Source organism: Cryptomeria japonica, chromosome 3 (genome assembly GCF_030272615.1).
Source record: "Cryptomeria japonica chromosome 3, Sugi_1.0, whole genome shotgun sequence".
NCBI classification, from domain to species: Eukaryota; Viridiplantae; Streptophyta; class Pinopsida; order Cupressales; family Cupressaceae; genus Cryptomeria; species Cryptomeria japonica.
In genome coordinates this window covers 732,033,632-732,060,369 of record NC_081407.1, presented here as the reverse complement: position 1 = coordinate 732,060,369, position 26,738 = coordinate 732,033,632, and the positions used below count along the sequence as shown (strand labels likewise).

Here is a 26,738-nt window from a genome sequence, read left to right as displayed (position 1 = left end):
CACTAAACTAAGATTGAGGATATTCAATACTCAGTGTACCTGTGATACTTAGAATAGGAATGCTCTAACACTAGCACCCCCATGTCATTAAAAATAAAATTTTAACTAGGCAAAATTTTCTATATGCACTCCAAATTCATTAGCGATTGATTGCAATTATTGCACTATTTATTGTGGCTCATTCCTTTTATATTTATTTATATAATCTATAAATTAACCTTCTTCGTACCAAGTTCTTCATGGCATTGGGAAATCAAAAGGTGTAGGATGGGTACATGCTTTTATTGCTTGAGCCAAAATAGATGTTTCTTCATTCCATCTATACAAGAATGAGATGAGAATTCTCTGATTCCATATTGAAAATATTAGAGCATTCAAACATAATTGTAGTCTCACATAATTAAAAAATAAAATGCACACATGAAAATGATACTAATTTGATTTTTAAGGACAATTTTCCCATTACAATGTAGTGTCTTATGAATAAACTATATTCTTGTGATAACTTATTTATGGGAATATAACTTCCTACAACTAATAACTAATATTATTTTTTTTATTTATCATCTAAACTGACCTATATACTAATCTATTAATGTAATAAACCCAACATATTTGTAGTCACCAAAGGTTTGCCCAAGTAAATGAAAATATGTGACATTAAATTAATTATTTTGAGGTAGGTGCCAACATAGCCTACTTATACTAGTGAACCAAATGAAGTTTGACATCATCTCTAAGATAAGGAAAAACTCAAGCTTAAGGATCGAAAGCAAGTGATGATAGAAACATAAGAAAAATAATAAGCATTTAGTAAATCTATCAAGAAAAATAATTGAACTAATTATGATGCTATAAATAGGGTGATAGAGGTTGACATTCCATGTATATACATAAGGAGCTGAAAAGAAAAATTGAAGGGAAGCAGCTAAGAAAGATGAGTTAAACCTTTTGACAATAGTGACATTTGAGAATAGACATCTCTCATGAAAGGTAAATGTTTGGTTAATTGTAAATGGACCTAACCACAAATTTCAGATTAGATCAAGTTATTAAAAAGCATAAGCCAAGGCTAGTGTGTAAATATTTCTCATAAATAGAAGATATAAATTATTTTATCTATATACTAAAATGAAATATTTTTATAAAATAAAATCACAAGAATTTATTCAATCTAGTCAATAATTTCTACTATGTGTACTAAAAAAATCGTTATATGATCTTAAACAAGATCTAAAGGCATGCTACTTTAAAACCAATGAATGCTTTCTAGAAATCAAGTTCAAAATAAGTAGAGTCAATTAAGATATGTATTAAAGTAATGAATAAATTATTATTATGGTATTATATGTATATGATTAACCTATTATAAGAAAGAAGGTGTATATACATTGGAGAAACTAAGCATATAGAAATAAACTATGTAGGTCAATGTAGGGTATGAAAGTATACTATAAAGAGGAATGCTTCTCTCAATCTCAAACCAAATATTGTCTAGATATATTGAGAAAACTTAAAATACTTGAGCTTAAACTAGCTAGTACACGATGTAACATGTATGATTAAAATGTAGTCCTTCACCTAATATAAGGTAGGGTAATTGTATTAGCTTGTGACACCTATTCTCTTTTCTAGATTCTTCTTAGCTAGACTAGTCCATTGGCTATTTTGAGCTCGGCCAGAGTTCTATACGTGACCTATAATTATACTAACCACTCCACTACCGTACAAGCAAGGAGTTTCAAATACATTCTACTGCTATATATATATATATATACTGCAAGTCTATGAGTTTTAGATCTACAGCTATTCTATATTCATGTTTCAGATATATCAGTCATTTTCTCGAAAACCTAACAAACTCTTACGAAGCACACATTTAAATATTTTGAGAACAAATCATATTAAGGCATAACTGTGCTTTAGGGTTCCATACGTACAAATTTGTAGAAATGCTCCAGCTTCTTCCTGTATTTTATAAGAGTACAACGGCCACAATGAAAAATGTATTTCTATGTTATCGAGAAAACGGTAAAATTAACATGACAACTATAACATAACAGACCGAGAAACCCATGAAGGTAGAGGGATTTAATCAACAAGGAAGAGGGGTTTAAGTAACAAAAGAACATAATGAGGTGTAATGAAACAAACCTAAATATCTGCTTAGAAAAATCGCTGCCCATTTAGCATAAGAAACCACATCAAAATAGATCATTGACTAATTCGTACGGCAGATTCCAAATATCTTATAGCAAATAAAGATTACTAACCAGGAGGCCAGATAAAGAATGCCCGGTTTTTTAGCCTCAAAGGAAGAGAAGGTTTCATACGGAGGAGGATGACACTGTCCTTTGCCCACATTAGATAAAAGTGGGGCAATGTCAGTGTCATCTTTCCTGCGTATGAAACACAGAACGCCCTCATCGTTTCCTTCAAAACCCATACTTGGATATTCCGCGCTTGCATTTGTAGCGTATTAAACAGAATTTAAAGTTGTTTACGGGCTTCCACATGTTGGGGTTTGAGCAAATGACAGCAGATCCGTTGTAAAAGCTACAGAAACCAGTCATGAAGGTGATGATATTTCCTCGAGTTTTCCTGTCACTACGTGGCAAATTGCTATTTCACCGCACTTCCACTTTTCTTTTGTTTCTACAGACGAGGCCCACAAGAATTTCTGCGTTCAAGGCCCTCAAAATTTGACCGAATACACAGAAGAAAAGTCTATAGTCGTCGTCAAAAATTCCAAGTTGTGCAAGTTACAATCGTCCTCTAAATTCCAGCCTGGAATATATCCGATTTTAGACGATGTTGCCTTGGGATAGCACGGAGAAAATGTCGTAATCAAGCGTGTTTGACATTAATTGACATTTTTTTAATGTAAATAAATGTTCTTTTGTTTTCTAAGCAAACAACAATTAGTAGAATTAAAAGTTTTCCAAATTTTCAAACTTAGCAGTCAAGTTGATGCAGCCATAACTGGTAAAACTCTCAAAAGACAATTGACCGGCTTATGCAGCAAGAGTAACACAACAAAAGAAACAAGAAAACATAGCAAGATCATAGAAACATATCATATTATTGTCTTAGAACCTTCAGCAACCAACCGGTTATCATCATACAATCATCATAGAACATCCGGTAGTTAACCAGTTACATGCAGGCTACAAGCCAGATACAATCCAACCGGGACTTTCAAGAATCAACCGGATCACTAATCACCAATCTCAATCCTTATTCTGATTTCTACTTCTTGTGTCTCACAAATGATTACATAATACCATATATATACCCTCCGGAACATATCCGGGTCAACTATAAAAGATTACACTTACCAATGCAGGAAAATGAACGTGTAACTAGGTCGACCCTAAGAATGATTGAAATTCTTCTGGAAAATAACAACCAAGAAGTGTGGATCAGCAGGAAGGTCGGCCACATGTCAAAGAACACCAAACAAGACTCCAAATAGATCCATATGCCAAGAACTGCTTCAGAAATAAAGGAAGACTAACCGGTAAGCAAAAGAACTGTCCCGAAACCTAGAAACAGTCAAACCGAGAGCGATAACTAACTGGAAAAGAATCCAAAAATACTGAAAGTCTGCAATTAAACACATGAACTAGCCTGGAAATCGAAAATTGGATCTGCAATGAAAAGCAAGAAACTACCGGCACCTACCGATAGGAACTCAGAAAACTCCACATTGAACTAAACTGAAAGGAAATATTTTTGGTTGATGCAAGATTGTTCATAGACCGGGGATGCTCCTGCATCAAACACCCCAGGTAGAAAGAAATGTTCCATGAGAGGCAACTCATGAACATCAAAAATGATTCGGGATAAAGACACCATGCTCATTCTTGATCCAAACATCTTCCTTATCTGCAAACCTATTCTTTAACTCCTCCAGGATCTCAACCGAATTCTCTAACCCCTGACTCTCCTTGTTTCTCTTCGTTTGCTCCAGATATGCACATTGTCTCTACTTACTGCTCTATTTATTTTGCAACTCTTATTTGTTTCTGCAATAGGACTTCATTCGGTTTGTCACCATAAGCTTTTTGTCATCTAGTTTTATTTGTCCATCAGGCTTATTTATCAGATCCTTCTATAAACACATGCCATCTTCCGGTATAACCTCTGCAACCAGTTTCTTAGTACTGCAACATTTCTCAAGACTCGGATTCTTCATGTCCTTCTCTTTCTCCTTCAAAGAAGTCAACGTGAACGCCTGCCCATCCTTCTCAATGGTGATTAGGTTTCTTCTACAGTCATAAATAGCTCTTCTATCAAACTGCCAAGGTCTTCCCACCAAGACATGATAAGCACTCATAGATACAACACCACACAAAACCTCATCCCTAAAAGGACCAATATTAAAATTCACCAAATATTGTTCCTTTACTTCTATATTTTGATTGTCTTCTAACCAACTTACCTTGTAAGGACAAGGATGCTAAAGCCTCTTCAACCCAAGCTTCACCACCATCTCTTCAGATACTAAATTATTAGTACTTCCACTATCCACAATAACCTTGCAACACTTACCACCTAATTCACACACAATCCCAAAAAAACTCTTTCTCTGAGTAGATCTGGTATCCTCACTACTCGGCTCCATCATGACTCTTCTAAGCATAAGAGATTGTCCTTGCTCTGGTGTACAGTTAGTTCTGGTAAGTTCACCTTCTGGTTCCTCATTTGCCATACAACTTCCTGCCATTCCCTACTTACATTCATAAAATCTATATCCGGTTTCTCCACACTTGAAACATTTGCCGGCAAATTCTCTGTTGGTACTCTCACTACCTTTCCTCTGTGTTTTACGTTTCGGTTCTTTACTCCACTTAGGTTTTGATTCTTCTTCAACATTTTGCTTCTCTGTCCCCTTGAATCTCTCCTTCCCTCTAGGGTTATTTGACTGTCTTCTTCTCACCTTTTCCTCAGCCTTCAAAGCATACTGGTAAGCTTCTTCAACTATGAAAACCCTCAACATATTCATCTAATCCTGAATGTTAAATGCAAATCCATTTATATACCTCGCCACCTTTTCTCTATCCATCTCTCTATGTCTAGATCTAATCATCACCTTGTAGAATTCCTCAGTGTACTCTTTCACAGTCATGTTTCTCTGTTTCAGGTTCTGCAACTTCTCGAACAATTCCAACTCTTAGTCTACCGGTATGAACTTGGCCTTCAATCTTGAAACCATCTATCTCCACTAGGTGATCTTCATTTCACCATTCTCCACTCCGTCTTTCTGCAATTCTTTCCACCATAAGGCAGCATACCCTTTCAACTTAGTCTATGCCAACCGGACTCTCTACGGGTCCTTGACATTCTCAAACTCAAAGTAATCATCCAACTCTCTGATCCAATCAATTAGATCCTCCAGGTTTAGTGTTCTGAAAATTTTTGAAACTTCCACTTTCTGAACTTTACTCGCTTGTGCAATTGCTCTCAAGAATCTTTCCTCTCTTCTATCTTCTTGTCCTTCAGCCTCTTCCGCTTCAAGCTCTTCACCGACTTCTTCATACTCATCCTCAGATTCAGGGATTCCTCCACAAACCAGCCAATGCATTCCAGATTTCGTTCCTCACCTTATTCTTGAAGTCCTCCATCATCTCTACCCTCTAAGGGTTCATCCTTATAGGTAGCATCTCCTCTTTCGCTCCGGTGAATTGCCTCAACTCGACGATTTGACTACTGGTTTCAATTGCCTCTCTTTGGCGATCTACTGAACACACGTGCAGCCTGCCTCCAATCGACAATCTATCCACCCAAAAGAATGCCTCAAGGTTTGCAAACAACTCTTCCACCAACCGCTTCATAACTAGTTGTGATACCAATTGATGCAGCCATAACCATAAAACCCTTAAAAGAGAATTGACTGGCTTATGCAGCAAGAGTAACACAATGAAAGCAACAAGAAAATATAGCAAGATCACAAAAACATATCATATTTTTGTCTTAGAACCTCCGACAACCAACCAGTTATCATCATACAATCATCATAGAACATCCGGTAGTTAACTAGGTACATGTAGTCTACAATCCAGATATAATCCAACCAGGACTCTCAGAATCAATCAGACCACTAATCACCAATCTCAATCTTTATTCTAATTTCTACTTCCTCTGTCCCATGAATGATTACATAATACCATATACATACCCTCCAAAACATATCTCAGTCGGCCATAAAGGATTACATTTACCAATGTAGGAAAATGAAACGTGTAACTAGGTCGGCCCTAAGAATGAAAGAAATTCGTCTGGAAAATAACAACCAAGAAGTTTGGATCAGCATGAAGGTTGGCCACACGCCAATGAACATTGGACAAGACTCCAAATAGATCTGCATGCCAAGAACCACTCTGGAAATGAAGGAAGACTAATCGGTAAGTTGTAGAGCAAAAGTAGTAGCCTTAGGTGTATCTATTCCTACAGTGTAACTTGTCGAAAAGACATATGGGTCCCACCATGAGTTACAAGGCTCTTGAGTGAGTCACTGCATAATGAACTTACATCTAAAGACATCAAACATTACTAGAAACCTCTTATTTTAGAAGCCCACCCATTCTATTGATTGAAGATATTTGTGAAAAGTTCAGTGGAAGAGCATAGAAGGTTTTGCTCCCAAGATACTCAACATACATATTTCCTTGCAATACAAAACAAATGAATGGTGATTTATTCTCAACATTCTTACAAAGATGGAGACACCTTTCTAGTAGATGTTCCTTTCCCATTCCTGAAGAGCAATTAGTTGAAATTTTTATTTCAAACTTAAATGAGGAAATGGAATTTTACGTAGACATAAAATGTTTCGACAATTTCAAAGACCTCATCGCTCAAGGAATTAAAATAGAGAAACCCCTTATCAAAAAGGGACTTGTCAAAATATACAATGATAACAAGGAGTGTCCAAGACTAGCCTACAATAGTGACAAACCAAAGTTTTGGGCTAAGAACAAAAACATTGTTAACGATGGTGTTGTGGATGCACAAACTGTCAAAATGGTCCAACTCTTAGTCAAAATTGTAGGGGTTGCAGATAATTGCAACAACCCCACTACCAATCAAGGTAATCTTCAAACCAATCCAGGAAATCAACCTTCAAAGACACAACAAAAGGAACCTAAAAATAGCTACCCGACCTACAAACCTAATCGCACCTACACACCCTTGGGAGAATCTCCTTAAAAGATTTTACGCTAGCTCATCTCTTTTGATCTTATCACATTATGTAAAACATCAAAGTATGAACCACAAATCAAACCTTCCTGGTGGAGAGATAATGAGTATTGTGAATTTCATAAAGGAAGAGGACACAAAATAAATAACTGTCAATGATTAAAGGATATTATTCAAGACCTCATTGATGGAGGTGACATAGAAGTGGATGGTCAGAATGCAAAAACTTCCAGTACTGATAATACAATGTTCAAAAATCCACTCCCATCATATTTGGAAGGAGGTCCCTCCCACCAAGATAAGAATCAAGATAACACGACAAATTATACATGCGCAACCTATTATACCTATGTGCCAATAATCTTTATGATGCCAATGAACAAGTTGCTACCATTACCATCAAAGGCAAAGATCTCTCATGCAATGTTGTTACCCATCATGTGGACCAATTAGATAAGACGCCAGCACTTATCTCCATACTATAGCTTTTGCGCATATCACCCTCATATAAAACCATCTTAGATCAAGCTCTCCAAGAAGCGTCAGTTCCACCCGACATCAATACAGATCAATTTAAAGCCATGGTTGGTAGTCTAAAATCATCACCATGTCTCACTTTTGCAGAGAATGATGATGCATCCTTTCAACAACCATATAACACCCCTCTCCACATTGAGGGATTCATACATAAACACAGAATCAAGTGAGTCTTGATTGACAATGGAGTTTGCCTTAACATTTGCACATTATAGTTAATCACAGCATTGGGATATGCAAAAGATGCAGTAGATGCCAGAAAGCGGATCACCATCAATGCCTATGATGATGCAGAACACTCCTCTAAAGGGTGTGTCACACTAATAGTCAGGGTAGGATCCATGGTGAAGAATGTGGTTTGTCAAGTCCTAGACCTCCCTCTTCCATACAATCTCCAATTAGGTAGACCACGGATTCACGCCATGCAAGTTGTACCATCTACTTACCATCAATGCATTAAATTTCCATATAATGGAGTAGAAATTACTATCCTTGGTGATGCCAACCCATTCACTTTTTGCAACAATATAAGGTATCAACCTGATATCATAGACCCTAGCAATAGAGAAGCCACCTCCTCATCATCTTACATCCACCCAACAAACCTCACCAATCCACCGATCCCTACACCCAAACAAGAAAAGTTGAAAATGAAAGTACAAGATGAAGGCCTAGGAGAGTATAATATTAGTCAGCTTTTCTATGTTGGCCAACTATGCCTCTCACCTAGGACTTATGGAAAACCACAACAATCACTCAAACCACTTGTTACAACCCATACTACTACACTTTATGGCTTCAACCTAGGCAGATCATAGGAACAAGAAACTATTGATGAAGATTGGCAGAATAGATCTACAAAGACCCTTCCGACATAGCTAGACAATAGGTCAAGATCCCAATAGAGAGGTATGGTAAAGGTTTTACCCTAATTCAAAAGATCAGCTATGATGGCCATAGTGCATTGAGATTCCACAAGCAAGGTGTACAAGAGCCATTGCAACCATTGTTACAACCATGGGATACAACTGGACTCGGATTCAACCTTGGTTTAGGTGGCTCTTCTAATCTCAGGATTCCAAGAAAACATAAGTGAACCACTTCAAAGATCACCCCTTCTAGAACTAGGACATTATCTATTGCAAATCAACCTACTAGGTCTAATTTTCAAGTTACAAAAACACTTCTAAATTTACAGCAAGTAAGCAAAAGAGTTATGTTGCCCGCCAAACTATCACTCATGGGATAAAACTCTTGTCTACTTCAGATACCCAAGCAACATCAACAACCCTGTCAGATAAAACCCCTACAGCAACTATTGACAAACCTTTCACATTAGCAGACATCTCTAGAACATATAGTGACAAAGTTCTACCGAGTGATTCTGAGATGAATTCACATGAATACGAGTGGGATTCTTCATTTTTACAATCATCTGATAGGAACACTTTTGAGGTTAAGAAAGATGAAGGAGATGCATTTATTGAAACCTTTTGGGACCCAGTTGATGAGGATACTTCAAAAATAGATAGGTCACCTCCCGAGCCTAATAACAAAGAGGATAGTACTGACGATGACCTTGGTTCTTCCATACTTACCATAACCGATGCATCCTATGAACTTAACCTAATCGATGAAGAAATGCCAATTATTCACCCTGAACTCATTATGTGGAACCAACAAGATCCTCCACACCTTGACACCTTCCAAAATAATGATGTGATCATAGACTTTCTTGAATTATAGGATGACATACCAAGTGGGGATCATAAACCTGGGTATGCTATTGAACTTAACAACACAACTTACTTTGGAGAGAATGCCAAACCTTTCAGTCACAAAAATATTACAATAAAAACAAGACCCTCAGGTGAAAACCACACTGTGGCACTTGTGGAAACAAAAAAAGTAAAAACAAAGGACATATCTAATGGTGAAAACCTCTCTAAGGCGCCCGAGGATGGAAGGTTTGACATTCTCCCCTTTAGCACTAATCAGGAGAGATCATCTATTCTCATAGAAGAAACAACTTGGAAGTCAATCTGGGGGCACCAAAAAATCCACACACACTACATCTAGTAGAATCAATGACTCCAGCAGAAGATCTTGATTTTATAGATTTTTGTTGCAAGAGACAAATCAATTTTGCGTGGTTTTGTGCAGACATGCCAAGCCTTGATCTAGAACTCATAATGCATCACTTAACAGTAGCAGAAGGAGCCAAGCCAGTAAAACAAAATCTTAGAAAGATGCATCCTCAGATTGCACTATTAGTAAAAGCTTAACTCAAAAAGCTATTAGATGTGGGTTTCATAAGACCCATTGACTATGCAGAATGGATCTGCAACCTGGTACTAGTGGCAAACCAACTGGGGGCATCTATATAAGTACATATTTTAGAGATCTAAACAAAGCATGTCCTAAGGATGACTTCCCTCTTCCAAACATTGATATGATCGTGGACCTCATAGCAGGACATGCAATGCTATCACTCATGAATGGCTTTTCAAGATACAACCAGATAAAAATTGCTCTAGAGGATCAACACAAAACAACTTTTACATGCCCATGGGGTACATACTGTTGAAATGTAATGCCATTCAATCTCAAGAATGTTGGTGCCACATATCAAAGGGCAATGACTACTATCTTCCATGACATGATGTATACATTGATGGAAGACCATATGGATGATTTACTAGCTAAATCATTAACCAGAGAGGGTCACCTCGTTGTACTGCACAAAATCTTCAACAAACTAGAGCAATATAATGTACGCATAAATCCAAAGAAGTGTGTCTTTAGGGTAACCTCTGGGAAGCTCCTAGGATACATTGTCTCAAACAAAGGAATTGAGGGTGATCCTATAAAGGTAAAAGCAATTATGAAAAATGCCAACTCCTAAGAACATCAGTCAATTAAGAACATTACAAGGAAGGCTACAATCAATCTGGCAGTTCATTGCACAATTGGTCGACAAATGTCATTCCTTCACACATTTGCTTCACAAGAATGTTCGTTTCAAATGGGAAGAGAATTGCCAACAAGCATTCCAGCAGCTAAAGGACTACCTAATGAAACCACCATTACTGATACCACCATCTCCAAAAATGCCATTATTGTTATACATATCAACTACAGTTATGGCCTTAGGTGTCTTACTCACACAATATAGTACAAAAGGCAAAGAATGTGCAGTATACTACATTGCTAGAACACTGGTAGGGTATGAACTCAATTATACCCCTATTGAACGATCTTGTCTAGCAATAATTTTGGTAGCCACTAAATTGAGGCACTACATCTTGACACACAAGATACAACTCATTTCCAAGATAGATCCACTCAAGTATCTACTTAGTAAAGCAACACTAACAGGCCGCTTGGAAAACTGGGTTATGCTCCTCAGCAAATTTGATCTAGAGTATGTGGACTGAAAAGAAATAAAAGGGCAAGTCATTGCAAATTAGTTGGCCAAAACACCGCTCATAGGAGACCATCCACTCATCTCAAATTTTCTAGATGAGGAAATCTTCACAATCCTGCCAACACGACAATGAAAGTTATATTTTGATGGCTCATACACCAGACATGGTTCAAGAGATGGCATTCTCTTCATCACACCTCAAGATGATAGCATTCCAAAATGATATCAGCTTACATTCCCATGCACGAACAACATAGTGGAATATGAAGCCTTGATCACAGGACTACACATGGTTGTGCAGTGGAACTTAAAGAGCTACAGATCTATGATGATTCAAAACTGGTAAACCAATAGGTCAATGATGAATACCAAACTAAGGATGATAAGCTCATGTCTTACAAGAAAATGGTTGATAGATTCAAAGAACTATTCACAGCTATCACTTTTGAGCAGATTCCTCGAGATCAGAACTGAGCTGCATACGCAATGGCTACAATAGTCTCTCTCCTCGATCTACCATAGAATTCAATATGCTATGAGTTCTTAGCTGAACATCTTTGGATCCCCACTTATGATATCTTGAAATCCAAGATGGTATGTCAACTCATCGATCTTGATTCCCCATGGTATGGAGATTTTTACACTTGCTTATGTGATCAAATCCTTTGACCTAACCAATCAAACAACCAGCAAAAAACCTTCATATGCCAATCTACTCGATACACCATCATTGATGAAACCCTATACTGATGAGGTCTCGATGGTACTCTCCTCCGATGTCTAGAGAAAGGTGAGGTGACCATATCTTTAGAAGAAGTACATGAAGGTATCTGCGAAGCTCATTCAAGTGGCCCTTCATTGGCTAAAAAGATCATGCTAGTAGGATACTATTGGCCTTCTATGGAAAAAGACTCCTACTAAATTGTCATAAAGTGCAAGAAGTGCCAAGTTCATGGAGATCTAATACATGCCCCAGTGCAAGAATTGCAACCTATCACAACACCATGGCCCTTTTATCAATGGGGATTACCTTGTGGGTAAAATCCATCCATCTTCATCCAACGGTCACAAATTCATCATTATCGCCATAGAATACTTCACAAAGTGGGTTGAATCTGTTTCGCTTACCCAAGTCACCGGTAAGAAGATCACCTCATTCATCCTCAATTACATCATCTATCAATATGGTGTACCCATGTCCATCATCACAGATAATGAGCTTCCTTTCAAAAATCAGGATGTTCGTGAACTTTGTGAGAAGTTTCATATCCAACACCGTTTCTCCACCCCATATTACCCACAAGGTAATGGTCAGGCAGAAGCCTCAAACAAAAACATATTGAGGATCCTCAAGAAGACAGTCAATGATGTCGGTCTTGATTGGCATATTCGTTTGAATCCTGCACTATGGGCATATTGAACTAGTATTCGAACCATTACAGGCGCAACCCCATACTCACTTGTATATGGAGCAAAGGATACCTTGCCTATTGAGGTTGAATTACCATCTCTATGAGTTTCCCTGTGCAATTTGATTACTAATGAAGAATATCGAGTCTCAAATCTTCAGGACTTGGAACTGCTTAATGAAAAGCGACAAGCTACCTACAATCACCTAAAATCCTATCAACAATGCATGAGCAGAAGCTACAATCATAGGGTCAAACCTCACACATTTAAATTAGGAGATCTTGTTCTCAGAGAGAATCCTCACAATCAACCAAATTGAGAACACCGAGGCAAATTTGAATCCAATTGATTGGGTCCCTATGTTATCACTGTAGCCTTTGGGTCTAGGGCATATCAGTTAGCAACTTTAGAAGGAGAACCACTAGAACATCCAATCAAGAGCATGCATCTCAAAAAATTTCATACGTAAGTTGTGCAGAGAATTATGCTCATCAAATGTCAGAAAATACCAAACAAAATTCAGAAAAAAAAAAAGAACAAAATACAAAAAATTAAGAAAATAGTAAAGAAAAATCATTCATCCAAATGGTGAAAATGACTCTAGTGGTGCCTTGGGTAAGTACGGTGGTGAAAACCTAGTAAACAGACACCATTTGTAAAGGCTATGGCTCCATTTTCTTTCAGACTTGTTCCAATCACATCCATTCATCTATCATTTATACCATGGCTTGTTATTGATCTGCAATCAAGGTTATTGCCTCATGTGTACCATGTCACACTTTAATACTGACACTTAACTGGAGGCAATGTTCTTAACCTAATGATGGGAGTAGATTTTCCAAGCTTGTGATTCATTGAGTTACTTATTCAAAACATCCTGAAATAATACCAAAAACATTCATAAAATCTCAGAAAATACCAAAAACATTTGAAAAATGTCTTGAAAAAAACACAAAAAATATTCACAACATTCAAAAATCCAAAAACATGACAAAAACATCCAAAACAATCAAAAACATTGCAAAAAAAATTTTCCTTGCACATAAACATCACCAAAAACACAAAACAATATTTTGAGCTACTCAAACGATGACCACTTATCAAAAAAACAAACAAATCAAACATTTGAGCACAACCATCTTAACAAGGATGCATCCTTCCTTACAAACAAGACATGGTACCATATTTCTTTGACAAGAAAATTATGTTTGGGTGATAGGCACTTGGTCGAATCTTTTGCATTTATATCAGGTTCCTACGCTACTCCAGGATATCCATAAGTGATTAGAGTGGTCAGGATGGTTCATGATATATTTTTTTTTAATTTCTATCTATGGATTATTCCAATAAAGTTTTGGGGCATGTACTAATGGTGTCTATATGGGAATTTCACTAAGCTATGAGATCCTATGCAAAAATAACATCACTATGGCATACTGACTATAACGTATAGGTGAAATTCTTATAGGTGAAATGATCAACCTTGGTTTCTGATACGTCGGCCAAGATCGGTATTACTATTCTTGATGAGGAAATAAAGCATTATGAATAAGCCATGGATCACCATTTCATCTCATCTGTTTATATTAGATTTCGTTGTATATCACTCATACATCTATTCATTCATACATTGTAAATATTTTGTATGCATGCATACGCAAGGAATAGGGTTTCTATGAGAAAGCTACATGTGAAGGGCTATCCCTAAAATCATGACTGAGTACAATGATACGCACCCCATTCATGTCAATGGATAACTCTATTTTGATCATCTTCCACAGGAATGAATCCTAGGTCCTCCATACCTTCTATCTAAAATTTACTTCCCCACCTCACTCTCCCCATCTCGATCATCAACATCGCATACCCTACAACGTGTCTCATCAAACTAATCAAGTCATGTTCATCACCCTCCATCTCTAAAAAGAGGGGGTGTGTAACCTATGTTACCTAGGTCATCCTATAAGCAAAGAGGGGGTGCGTAACCTATGTTACCTAGGTCATCCTATAAGCAAAGCAAGTTACTCTGTCTACATAGGTACATCAATTCACGCACACCTAGACTACAATAGACATTTACATCAATTGCCTAGTCTCAATAGGTACGCTAAGTCCAGCAATCGCCACAAACAACCTAAAATGCAAACACTATCAATTGAGCAACCAATCAAACATAATCAAAATAGACAATTACATCAATTGTCTAAGTCTCAACGAATATTTTGCTTCAGATACCTTGACTTCATTGGATAATTACATCAATTATCTAAGTCTCATCAGGTCAATTTGACTCACTTACTCAGACTTTATCGATCAAAAGAACAACACTACATTTGCACTGTATTTCCTACTTGACCTAAGGGTACTCACTAGCCTACCCTTCGCCTCCTTCATTCCCAAATCCTCCATTCCATCCATGCTTAATTTTTTAAAAAAAATTGAGAGATCGCTCGAATTTTTAAAAAATTGTCCCATCTCTCAAGGGGGCATACCTAACCACCAACTTGGTGCATTTTGGGACATATACCATGCTTACTTGTTTTTTCTTTAAAACGATGCAATAAACCACACCGTCTCGAAGAGGGGCAAATGTAGACACCCAAATCTCTCCACTTAATTAAATGAATACTTAATATTTATTTGATTAATTAACCATCGATCAACAATTAATTAAATTAATATTTAATTAATTCATCATAACCCTCTTCTCTTATTAATTAAATAAATTATTCAATTGATTTGATTTAATTCACTTAAACCATATTCTAAGTTTTAATTAAATAAACAAATCATATTTATTTAATTAAATACCTTCTCTCACATTTAAATAAATAAATATTTATTTAAAACCCTAAAAACCTCACCCACTTGCACTTTCTAGAAAATGCAAGTTTCACCACTATTTTAAATAAATAAATTATTTATTTAAAATCATATTTATCCTCACCCACTTGAAACCTTTAATGATTTCCCTTTAAGTCTTCAAACTTAATGGCTTCCTTCTAGAGTCTTCTCAAACCTTTAATGGGTTTCCTTAAAGTCTTTCAAACCTTTAATGGCTTTTGTTGACTCTAAATTTTACTTTCGAAACAAATAGCCTTATGGGAAATTCAGTGACTGAGGACCTATTGCGCTAAATTCACTGAATGACCTCTGGATTTAAGAATTCGGCTCTTCCTTGTGATTCGGGGAAAAAGGGGAAGAAGAAACTTAAAGAAAAATGATCTAGACTATTTAGGCAATGTGCCAGAGCATTTTGTGACAAACATAAACAACATATAAAACCTATACAATAATCTATACATCTGAACAAAACCATAAACAAGACACAACCAAGATTCCTTTTAACATAAAGAAACATACATCATGCATCCACCAGATAACAAGTGCAAAACATAGTTTAATTGGCAGAGTATTAGGCATATATTTCCAAAGTCATCAAAATTATAAGAATGCACAGAAAACTATTACAGCATACTCAAAACAAACATCGTAGAGGCCGTAGGCACAATTTGATTATCCTTTCCTCATAAAACAATAATAACTAAAAGACTTAATTGCTATCTAGAATACTTAATTGTTCTTTTTAATTAAAGTTTTGAACCCCTAAAACAAGAAAGAAAACAACATAAATAGAGCCCTCGGCTCGGCTAACAGTCTAAAGAATTCACCATCCTCCCACAATCACTTCTGAGCAGAAAAAACCATCGTGGCATCCTGTAGGAACAAACCCAGCAAAATGACTTCTGAGATTGTTGCCTCCACCTTGTCGTATCATCTCTATACCTGCTCAAATAGAAAATATTTTGATGCGAATCACAGCTAGAGAGACAGGTCACCACGGATAACACGCGGCAGCTCTGAGGACATCCAAAAAGGAGCATCTAAACAAAAATAGGACGGGAAGCGCGGAGGCACCATGTGTCCCTATCTTCGCACGATGCAGAGTGGGGTCCAACGGGATGCACAGTCATGGGAACCCGAGCCATTTGGAAAATCCGTGTTTCCCCTAACCTCAAACAGAAAAAGTAGGCCATTAGGAACAACGCCGAAAAGACACATGGCCTGTACGATGAGCGCAGCTGAGAACTCAAAAGAAAGGGGTGTCACCCGATTAAAATGCCACCTATGGACAACCCCAAAATAATGTTAACAGCTTCCTTATAGAATCTTCTTAAGCCTTTAATGGTTTCCCTCAATGTCTTCAAGCATTTAATACTTTATCCCCCTTTTTCTCATTTTAATAAATTAAGATTTATTTAAATAAATCCAAAATTCAGTTGCACACTTTTAAATAAAATTATATTTATTTAAAAATCCTAAAAATCATCCCACTTGCATTCTCCTACAAAATCCACTTGCTCACTAACCTCCTTCTATATTCTTCTAACCCCCTTCTAGATTCTTCTAACTCCTATTTAGCCTAATCCCCCTCCTAATAATTTGCACATTCCTCAAGGAAAATGTCACCTCTCAAAAACATGCAAAGTCTTCACAAACCATTAAAGGCTTTGTGTCACTTCTCCAAAACCTCTGAATTCTTCAATAACCATTTATGGTTAACTCAAACTCAACCCTTGGTTAGAGACTTTCTCTCTAACTCAACCATCTCTTTAACTCATGGGTCTCTTCAAGCATTCATTTCTTTGACCATGGTTATCCCTTTAATTCTTGCACAAGAGTTTACCCACTGGATAAAAGATTTTTCCACTAACTCAACCCTAACCAAACCCTCCTAAGGTGACCCTCATGTCTCCTCAGGCATTTAATGCCTCTTCTCTCCCCTCTCAAGCTTCGTCATGGTGACACTTGTCAACATGGGGCTGGGTTGAAAGTCTCACATGGATTGAATATCTTTCAATCCTAACCCTTGTTAAGAGTGCTCAATCTTAACCTTTGATTTCCCCATTTCTTCTATAGATAGAACCCTTCTCCTCAAGAAAAGAAGGAAGCATTAGAGTATTGTTACTATACTGGTATTAGCATAGATCTTTCTCATAGCATCACTATCTACACTTGCATAGCATTTTTTTATCATATCCAACCATCTTGAATCTCCATATGGCATCCACGGCTAGTGCTAAAAGCTAAGAGCTACACTCATTTGGGACTTGGAGAGGGGAGAAACAAGGGAAAAGCATCAAAAGGCATCATGAAAGCATCTTAGGGAGGCTTTTCTCCTTTCTTTTATTTTTGTTAAACTTCTTTCATGGTTTTTGAAATCTTTTTTGATATGTTTGGAATGGTTTTAGTTCTTTGTTTTGGTTTTATGGTTGAAACTAACTTATTAATGTATTGAACTTTTTGCTTGCCTTGTCCCCATTTCCACAACATCAATAATCATTATAAGGAGGTAGGATACTCCTTTTCAAAACTAAAAATACTATTCATATTTTGTTAAAATCGAATATGCTTAATTTTAAAATACTTAATACACCATATGAAGTATGACTATATTTGAGTTCTAACTACACCCTAAATAAACTATAGAAAATTGTGTTGATAATATTTATTAAATATCTTGTACCTCACTATTATCAAACTCGATATGAAATATTTATGTTGACAATATTTGAGTTCTAACTAGACCCTAAATAAACTATATAAAATTGTGTTGATGATATTTATTAAATATCTTGTACCTCACTATTATCAAACTCGATATGAAATATTTATGTTGACATCATGCCCTAGTATAACAACATTGGTCATTGAAAATCGCCTAAAATAATACATATATATTAGAAGTATAAAACATATGGGATTGAATACAAAGATGGAGAAGAACATAAATTTTAGTTTTTTTTCTTGTTGTACAAGGGGTATCCCCATGACCTAGCCCATATCCCAACCCACCTTATGTTGGTCTTATTTACTACCGAGTTGAAGCTAGGAAGGGACAAATTGAGGCGAGACTATTCACCTAGGGATGCAAACAATCAACTACAAATCACATGTAATGAGCAAGTATGTGTCTTGGAGTCAAACTTGAAACGAAAGAGGAGGACATGATCTACTTTGGTATAAAGGTTCTAATTATACCAAAGATGATGCCAATATTAAGTCAACTTCAAGATCCATCTTTTACCATAGGTTAGTTCTACTTTCTTGGAATAGTAACAAGCATTCAGCAATGTCATTAGAGTAATGTAAATTAATATTGTGTATATACTTGATGAAGGAAAAGAAAATTCTCAATAGGAATTATCTATGCAAGATGTGTACGACTCTCTAGTGAAAAATAATACTCAACAATTGACAACTCTCCTAAAATGCAAAATTATAATTAGGTACGAATGGACCTATTAAAGAAAATGCATACAAGCCTTACAAATAAATGTTTCTGAAAAAAAAAGGTATTACCTATATTAAGACCTTTTATATAATTGCTAAAAATACTTCTATTTATAAATAACTTGTTTTAGCTACAAATTTTGTATAGAAAATTCATCAAATAAATCTAAATTTTTTAATATTATATAATAATTTAAAGGAAGAAATTTACTTACAAACACCATAGATTTGATAAATATGAAAAAAAATACTAGTATAGATTGAAGTTATCATTATATGATTTTAAACAAGATTAAAGAACATGACACTTAAAAGTTAACAAATATAGGAAATCGTGTATAATGTATTGAAAACACTGCTGAACAATTAAAGCAAGTTTCTGAAATAATATATCTTGGATTGATTAAAAAAAATTGGGTAGGCATGTATTGCAAATAAGGTAGGATCTTTCTTTCTGAGAAAAAGTATGCTATCGATTTGCTAATTTTTTTTAATATATTTGAATGTGAATCAGATAGTACATCATCTAGAGTAGGATTAAAATTGAGAGCTTACCACATCCTAAAAAAATTAAATAAAAAATTCTAAAAAAAGAACTTGTTGAAAATCTCTTATAGCTGATTACACATAAACCAAATATTGCACATGTAGATGACATTGTGTTTAAGTATGTTAAAAATTTACTATTACAAAGTAGTATGCTAATGTACATTCAACATATAGATGAAATTAGGATTTAATATGAACATGGAGGAGAAGCTAATCTTGTAGGGTTTGTAGATTATGATTATACAAGTTGATGATAGAAAATTAACTTTCAGATATCTTTCAAATTAACTTAAGATCACTTCCAAGAGATAAGAAACAATCAACAATATCATTGTGATCCATAAAAGCTATTGATTCTGCACAGGCTTAGAAGATTACATGAATAAACACATAAATCACAAGATTGTCCAACTACTATATTTTGTGACAATAAAAAAATACTATAAAAGTACCAAAATCATATTGAAGTGCTTGATAAATTGATTGAAGAGAAAGTATTGGAACTGAAGTTACGGGGAACATGAGACAAATTTATTAATGTATTTAGCAAAGCCTTCGCCTTTGAAACTAAATATATATTTAGCAAAGCATGGTCTAGAGTAAAACTTTTCTAACTTTGAAACATCTTATATCTCAAGAAAGTATATGTAGATTAAGTGATGTTATGAATATTTTGATCATCTTCCTAAAAAAATATTTATATTTCTCTGAAGATGTATATGAAATCTGTAAATGTTATGAATATTTTGATAAATTGATTGAAGAGAAAGTGGTGGAACTGAAGTCATGGGGAACATGAGACAAATTTATTAATGTATTTAGCAAAGCCTTCGCCTTTGAAAATAAATATATTTTTAGCAAAGCATGGTCTAGAGTAAAACTTTTCTGACTTTGAAACATGTTATATCTCAAGAAAGTATATGTAGATTAAGTGATGTTATGAATATTTTGATCATCTTCCTAAAAAACATATTTATATTTCTCTGAAGATCTATATGAAATCTGTACATGTAAATATAACAGCAGTTATGCTACCATACAATACATATGCTTATGTTTTTCTGTTTTTTTTATATTACTACTTATATATAATACAATGATAGCTGCCTTCTTTTCTACTGTCTACTTATCTAAAATATTCCAGCAGTAAATTCTAGATTTCTCTAGAAATCTATGTGAAACCTAAAAATATAACAGCCACTATGCTACCATACAAACAAGTATACCTCAGATATATTTTGCCTCCATTTATTTTAACCACTGGTTTTATATAATATATTTGTGTTCTTTTTTATATCTAGTGCAAGTCTATATCTGCTATAAAAGAATATTACTAGTGAACAGCTAAAATATTGTTGGAAAATTTAAACAGCCAGAGGAACTAAAATATATTTCTGATCTACTATATTAAGGCTCACGTGTGCTTTAGAAATGCAGAAGAACAAATTTGAAGAAATGCTCTAACATCTATCCGTACTCCCTAAGTTTCTAGACATGTCCCAATTTTTTTTTCCTTTTTTTTCAATTCTCGGCAACCAGATCATAACAATTAACATAACACAACCCCGAAAACACAATTTATTCAATGCGAAGGACAACTATATAGGCTAACGAACTAATAAACCGAATATGGTAGTGGAACTTGATCAATCAAGCATCAACCACAAGGCGGGGATTAACTTCAAACAAAAATAACAATTCCCTAACAAAACCATTGCGCAATGAAGGATAAAAATGCTTAATCTAGCTTTGCTCATTATTTATTTAACAATAAACTTGGACTTTACCTTTGAATGGGTCGACCGATAAATTTAATCCGTGGTTGAGCATGCCCTTCCAGTTACAGCAAATCCAGTGTACAACTTTTCTGTTTAATATTTTCTACCCACATAAAAGAAAAAATGACATGGACATGTTAGTCTAATTGAGAGTGTCAAGATTTAAAAACCCACATTAAAATAAAGCATTTACTGATTCATTCTGCAGTTATGAAATCTCTGATAATAAATATTGACGAAAACTATGATGACTGGAAGGGAAGATGCGCAAATTAATAGCTAGCTTTTAGCAAGGAAGAAAAGGTTTCATACCAAGGAGAATGGCACTGCTCTTTGCCCACGTTAGATCAAATTAATCAGACTTTTGAGTATTCGAGGCTTGAACTTCCATCGTATTTAAATATTGTTTTAGGGCTGACGATGATTACGGGCCACTAAGATAAAGTTTGACCAGATGGCAGCACAATATATAATGTAAACGCTCTCGTAGAACTATAGAAACCAGTCAAAGCTTCTAGAGCTTTTCTAATCAGCTTGTTTAACTCGTTGTGATTACACCGACTTTCTAGTATCCCTCACATTTAAAATCAACTCAACTTTTGACTGAATGCACGAATCCAAAGCTTAGTAGCCGCCAAATTTGACTTCCAAGGTCTTTAGTAGAATAGTAGCCGTAGGACTCCCCCCCCAAACCAAGCCAAAATTGTTTGGTTTGTAGGCCTCGAATAGCATAATTCCACATACATGAATTGGTACACCTAGTTCGCACAACCCCGTTCAAACCAGCTATATATTGCATTTGTTTTATTGTAGTCATATAAATAGCATGTCAATTTGGAGAAGAGAAAATATCATTTAATAGCTATCAAATGTATGAAATTTGTGAAGGCAATAAGAAGAACAAGTTCTTCAAACAAATCTCTATCTTCTTTTACTATTATTGTAAAATAAGTCTAACATCTTATGTGTTAATATTATGTAGTGCATTAAATGATGAAAAGAAGCATTATGCAAAAACTAATAATATGGATTGTACGCATCCAGGCAAGAATTGTGTTGGGCAAGAATTGTGTTGGTGTTTTGACGTGAATTAATAGGTAAGGGAATTTGTAGACAAAAAATTTTCTCTTAAAAGGAGGTGAGAATTCCTAGAATTGTTCAGATTAAATAATGTGGGAGAGGGACCGAACCCTTCATAGCAACCAAATGACTGCCAAGTGGGGTCTCACAAGCTGCAAGAAAAAACCAGCATTTAAAAACAACATCCACGACAAAAAATCAAAATCAAATTGAAACAGAAAACAGAACGAACCAACAACACAAAACCAAAAAATAGATACTCCAGGAGACACAAACATATGGTCTACAAATTAGGGGCTTTAACACCATATCAATCAAGGCTGAGGTCTTTCAACTTCTCATGAAAAAGAAGTCTTTCTTGGAAAAATAAGGTTGTGTTGTCATTGATATCAAATTTGTTGTCATTGATGATGACTTTGGTTTGGAAGGTTTTATTTTTATTTTTGAGTAATATAGTATTAGAGGATTGGTTATGAGCTCATGTGGATGTGTGGAGATTGATTGTGGTTACTTTAGATTGTATATCCAGTTGTCTTTTGACTATTCTAAAACTTTGGAAATGTATTATGTGGTCTGCAGTTGAAGCTAGCAAAAGGTGACTATCCTGGTGAATAGTTTGTCGGACTGGGTATAGATTTATGGTCTGCATTGTGGTGCATTGCTTGATCGTGACTTGTGGTTGTAGTATGATGTTGGTGGATGAAAATTCTTGATATGTCCTAATTTGTATATTCTCATTTTATCTATAGTTGAAGTTGTGATGGTTTGAGTATCGTCTTGCATAGTGACAATGTGATAGTTTGCAGGAATGCATTGCAATCCTTTGCTTTTAGTAGTTTTGGTGGTGTGGCTAAAAGATTTAGCTATATTGGTGTTAGATTATGCTAGATTCGCATCATGTTTTGAGTAAGTCTAGTCGGTGTGATTTAATGGTTTTATCCTTTGAGGTTGACTTGTGCATTTTTGGTCCATGTGGTTGTATGCAGAGTTGTAGGGATTGATTTGGGATGGATAGGAAGGTATACCGATATAGTGTGATACTTCATACATTTCATTTTTCCTTCTATATTGCTTTATAGATTGTTTTGGGCTATTTATTTATATCCTATACATTACAACTAAGTAGAACAACCTAATTGATGTTCCTTTGGTTGTGAATGGTATATAAATATTAAAGATGAAATCTATTTGGAGGATTACATATGTTGTATGAGTAATATTCAAAGTTGTGTATGGTGTATCTTGTAAGTGTGAAGATTTACAAGTGCAGTTGAGGAGTGATGAAGTCAGTTTCAAATTTATAATACTAGTGAACCGTAATCAGTGCTTCAAAGGATGCGTTTCTTTACAGTTCAAGAATATTGATTCATTAAATATTTAGATCTATTTTATTATGCCCTAGAGAAGTGATCTTCAGTTTTTGCAAGTCCATTGTATCTTTCCCTAAGGTTGTGCACCTTAGTATTGCAAGTCAATATCAAGAGTATTGATCTTCCTTTCCCTTGAGCCTAAAACTTTGTAACATATTTTCATATAGTGCTATAGTTCTCACCATGGTTTTTTCCTCATTGGGTTTTCCATCTTAAATCTTGGTGTTCACGTGTGTTTTCTCTATTATTTTTTAATTCTTTACTTCCACATGTATGGTGACTAAAATGAATGATAAATAGATGGTTGAAATTGGTTAAGTTTTAATACATGTTGATTTGCCTCCCCCCCCCCCCCCCCCACTCTTCGCATCTAGAAGTGTTCAATGATTGGTATAGAAGAAAGGTTTCTGAAGAAATAGTCTAACAGTAGAGGTAGATCTAAGATTTGAACACAATGTTTGAATCTAAAAATTTGGATGCTATGGAATAGCATGAATGGGATATTGATGCGATTGTAGATCTTGAAGGAGAATTAAGAGTAGCTTTGTTTGGTCTGGAGGTTTACTAGAAAAGGTCTAAGAAAGAATAAGAACATGACATCCTTCTGAAAAGACAAATTCATGAAGGGAAAAAGACCATTGGAAATCATGAAAAAAAGCTACATAACAAATCCAAAGAATGCACCAAGCTTGAAGAAGAAGTGGTTATGTTAAGGAAGAATTAAAAGAGGCAAAAGAACAAATTGATAAGAACCTGAAGTTCAAAAGTGTTAGTGATATGCTTAATGAGATGCTAAGTGCTTAGAAACCATTTAAAGACAAAGGAAAACTTGAATTTAACTAAGGAGAATATTCTAAAACACCTAGTAAAGATGACAAAGGAAAGGAAAATGTCAAGGATTAATCTAAGAAGATAAATGAAGATCAAAAGGGTTTCACTCAAGTTTGGAACAAAAAAATATTAGGAAGCCTCCTCTTTCTCAAACTAGGTATTCTACATCTTTCAATGGTAAATGTTTTACATACAAAAAAATTAGACACAAAGCTATTGAATGTAGAAGTCAGATCAAACCCCAATCCTTTTATGGACAATGCTATGCTTGCAATAAGTTTACACATAAGGCAAATGAATGCAAAAATAGAATTATGTATGGATATATGAATATAGGCTATGGAAAAAATGTTCAGTGTTTGGATGGATACTGTTATGCATGCAAAAAATATGGGTATAAGGATATTTGTAGATCCAATTTCAAAAGGAATAGAAGTGGTCCACAACAATGTCTTACTTGTTATAATTGTGAAAAATTAAGATATCTTGCTAGGTTCTACAAAGGAAATAACATGAAGGCGTCTACTCCAAAAAAATATGATTGATATCAATGATATAAAGGAGAATATGTAGAAGATATGGGTGAATAAATCTGATGAGAACTTAGATGGCAAGATAGAGGATGGGTCTATACCTACTAGAGGTATATATGCTTCCTCCGAAAACTAGATAAAGTACATTATCTGAAGGGGACAACTCATTAAAGACCTTAAGGACCCCCTTATTGTGTGGATTCTAGATTGATTTTAGAATGGAAGATATTAAGAAGGTATTTCCAAAACATTCTTGATGTTTACAAAGATCTACTAAGGTATTTGTGATCATTGGTATAACAACGTGTCAATTTTTTTATGTAATACTCAAATGCATTTAAGGTAAAAACCCTAATTTGGTGGAGTTAATGGATAAATTATGATTTCAAATTTATTAAAATCACTTATGGTCTTGCAAATTTGACTATTATTGTGTGTGAAAGAGATTTTTGGTGTTAAAACTAAAGATAAAGTGTTTCGATATATTCTATAAATTTATGTTTTTAGTTCAAGTTGTATGATCAAGATGGATACACTAATTTTTGTCCACGTGTCTTTGAAGCCACAACTGCAATTCAAACCCTATCCATTTGTTGCAATAGAGAAAGACAAGTAAGGTACTTTATTAAAGGTACCATTGGATGTACAGTATACAAAGGATGTTAGGGCTTATACCCATGTGCGCTTAACAAAGGATAGTCATGTAAAGTTTAATGATTTGTGGAATTAGTTGGTGTAAGATGACCTAAAAACATTTAAGTAATATTATAAGCACATTTTGAAGTTAGGATTGAATATTTGAAAGGAGTTTACTAATTTCAACTATGATCATGCATGAATTTGGATCATCTTGAGCTGAATTCATGGAGATTTTATGTTTATGGATCACCCACATAAGATCGCAAGGGATTCCATTAGAGCTTTAATAGGTTTATGCATCATTGGCAAACTTCTTGTTCTAAAATTAGTGAAGAATGATATTGTGTCTGAGCTTATTGGTGCAAAATCTAAATAGAAGGGCTATGAATGGTATGGACATCATTGATCTGATTGTCCTCTATGTAACTAAGGGTTTGGCAGACAATATTTACTATTATAATTGTGAGGGTTCTACCACTATCACCACAATACATGTTGCTTATCAAATGGTGGTTGAAGAAGAGAAGTTTGATGTTTGTGAGCTTCTGAGATAACAACTTTTGGATAATCTAGACAAGATGAAGAAAAGAAAGTATCCATTTAGTTATGGGTCCCTAATAATTTATTTAGCTTTAATTTTTATGAATGATCTTGTGAGTGTTAGAAGTAAATTGTGGAATAAGTTCACTTTGATAGTAGTACAATTAATTTATCCTATTAGAAATTATAATAATGATATAGAAGTATACAATACTACATAATATGGTTGGTTCAATAATTTTCAAGATAAGATGCATGAAATGGAGAGGATTCCTACTAGTTTGATATAGACATATAGAAATGAGATCACTTTTTTGGTTAGTAAGAACTATTACTAAATTGAAGTAGTAAAAAAAAGAGTGCTTCACTACTTGAGTTACCTTATAAAATATAAGAGTATGTGGAGAAGAAAATTGATACATTATAGTACTTGCTAGTAGATCAACAAGAAGATAAATTTGGAACTGCTATTGAGATTTTGAACAAGATGATCTAAAAGAAGGCCAAGACCGGACATGCAAAGTGGATGGAGAACCTATACAAAAAG

The 26,738-nt window shown here is 35.0% G+C and overlaps 1 long non-coding RNA gene across 1 annotated transcript in view; it reads right to left on the bottom strand.

The window, feature by feature from the left end:
- LOC131074906 (uncharacterized) overlaps positions 1 to 21,555 on the bottom strand; it is a 39,856-nt gene extending 18,301 nt beyond the window's left edge. Inside the window, exons 1-2 of the long non-coding RNA XR_009113138.2 lie at positions 21,511 to 21,555; positions 21,208 to 21,301 (exon numbers count right to left, since the gene is read on the bottom strand). This is a non-coding gene — a long non-coding RNA (uncharacterized LOC131074906). The remainder of the gene's footprint in view (positions 1 to 21,207; positions 21,302 to 21,510) is intronic.
- Positions 21,556 to 26,738: the final 5,183 nt, after the last annotated feature.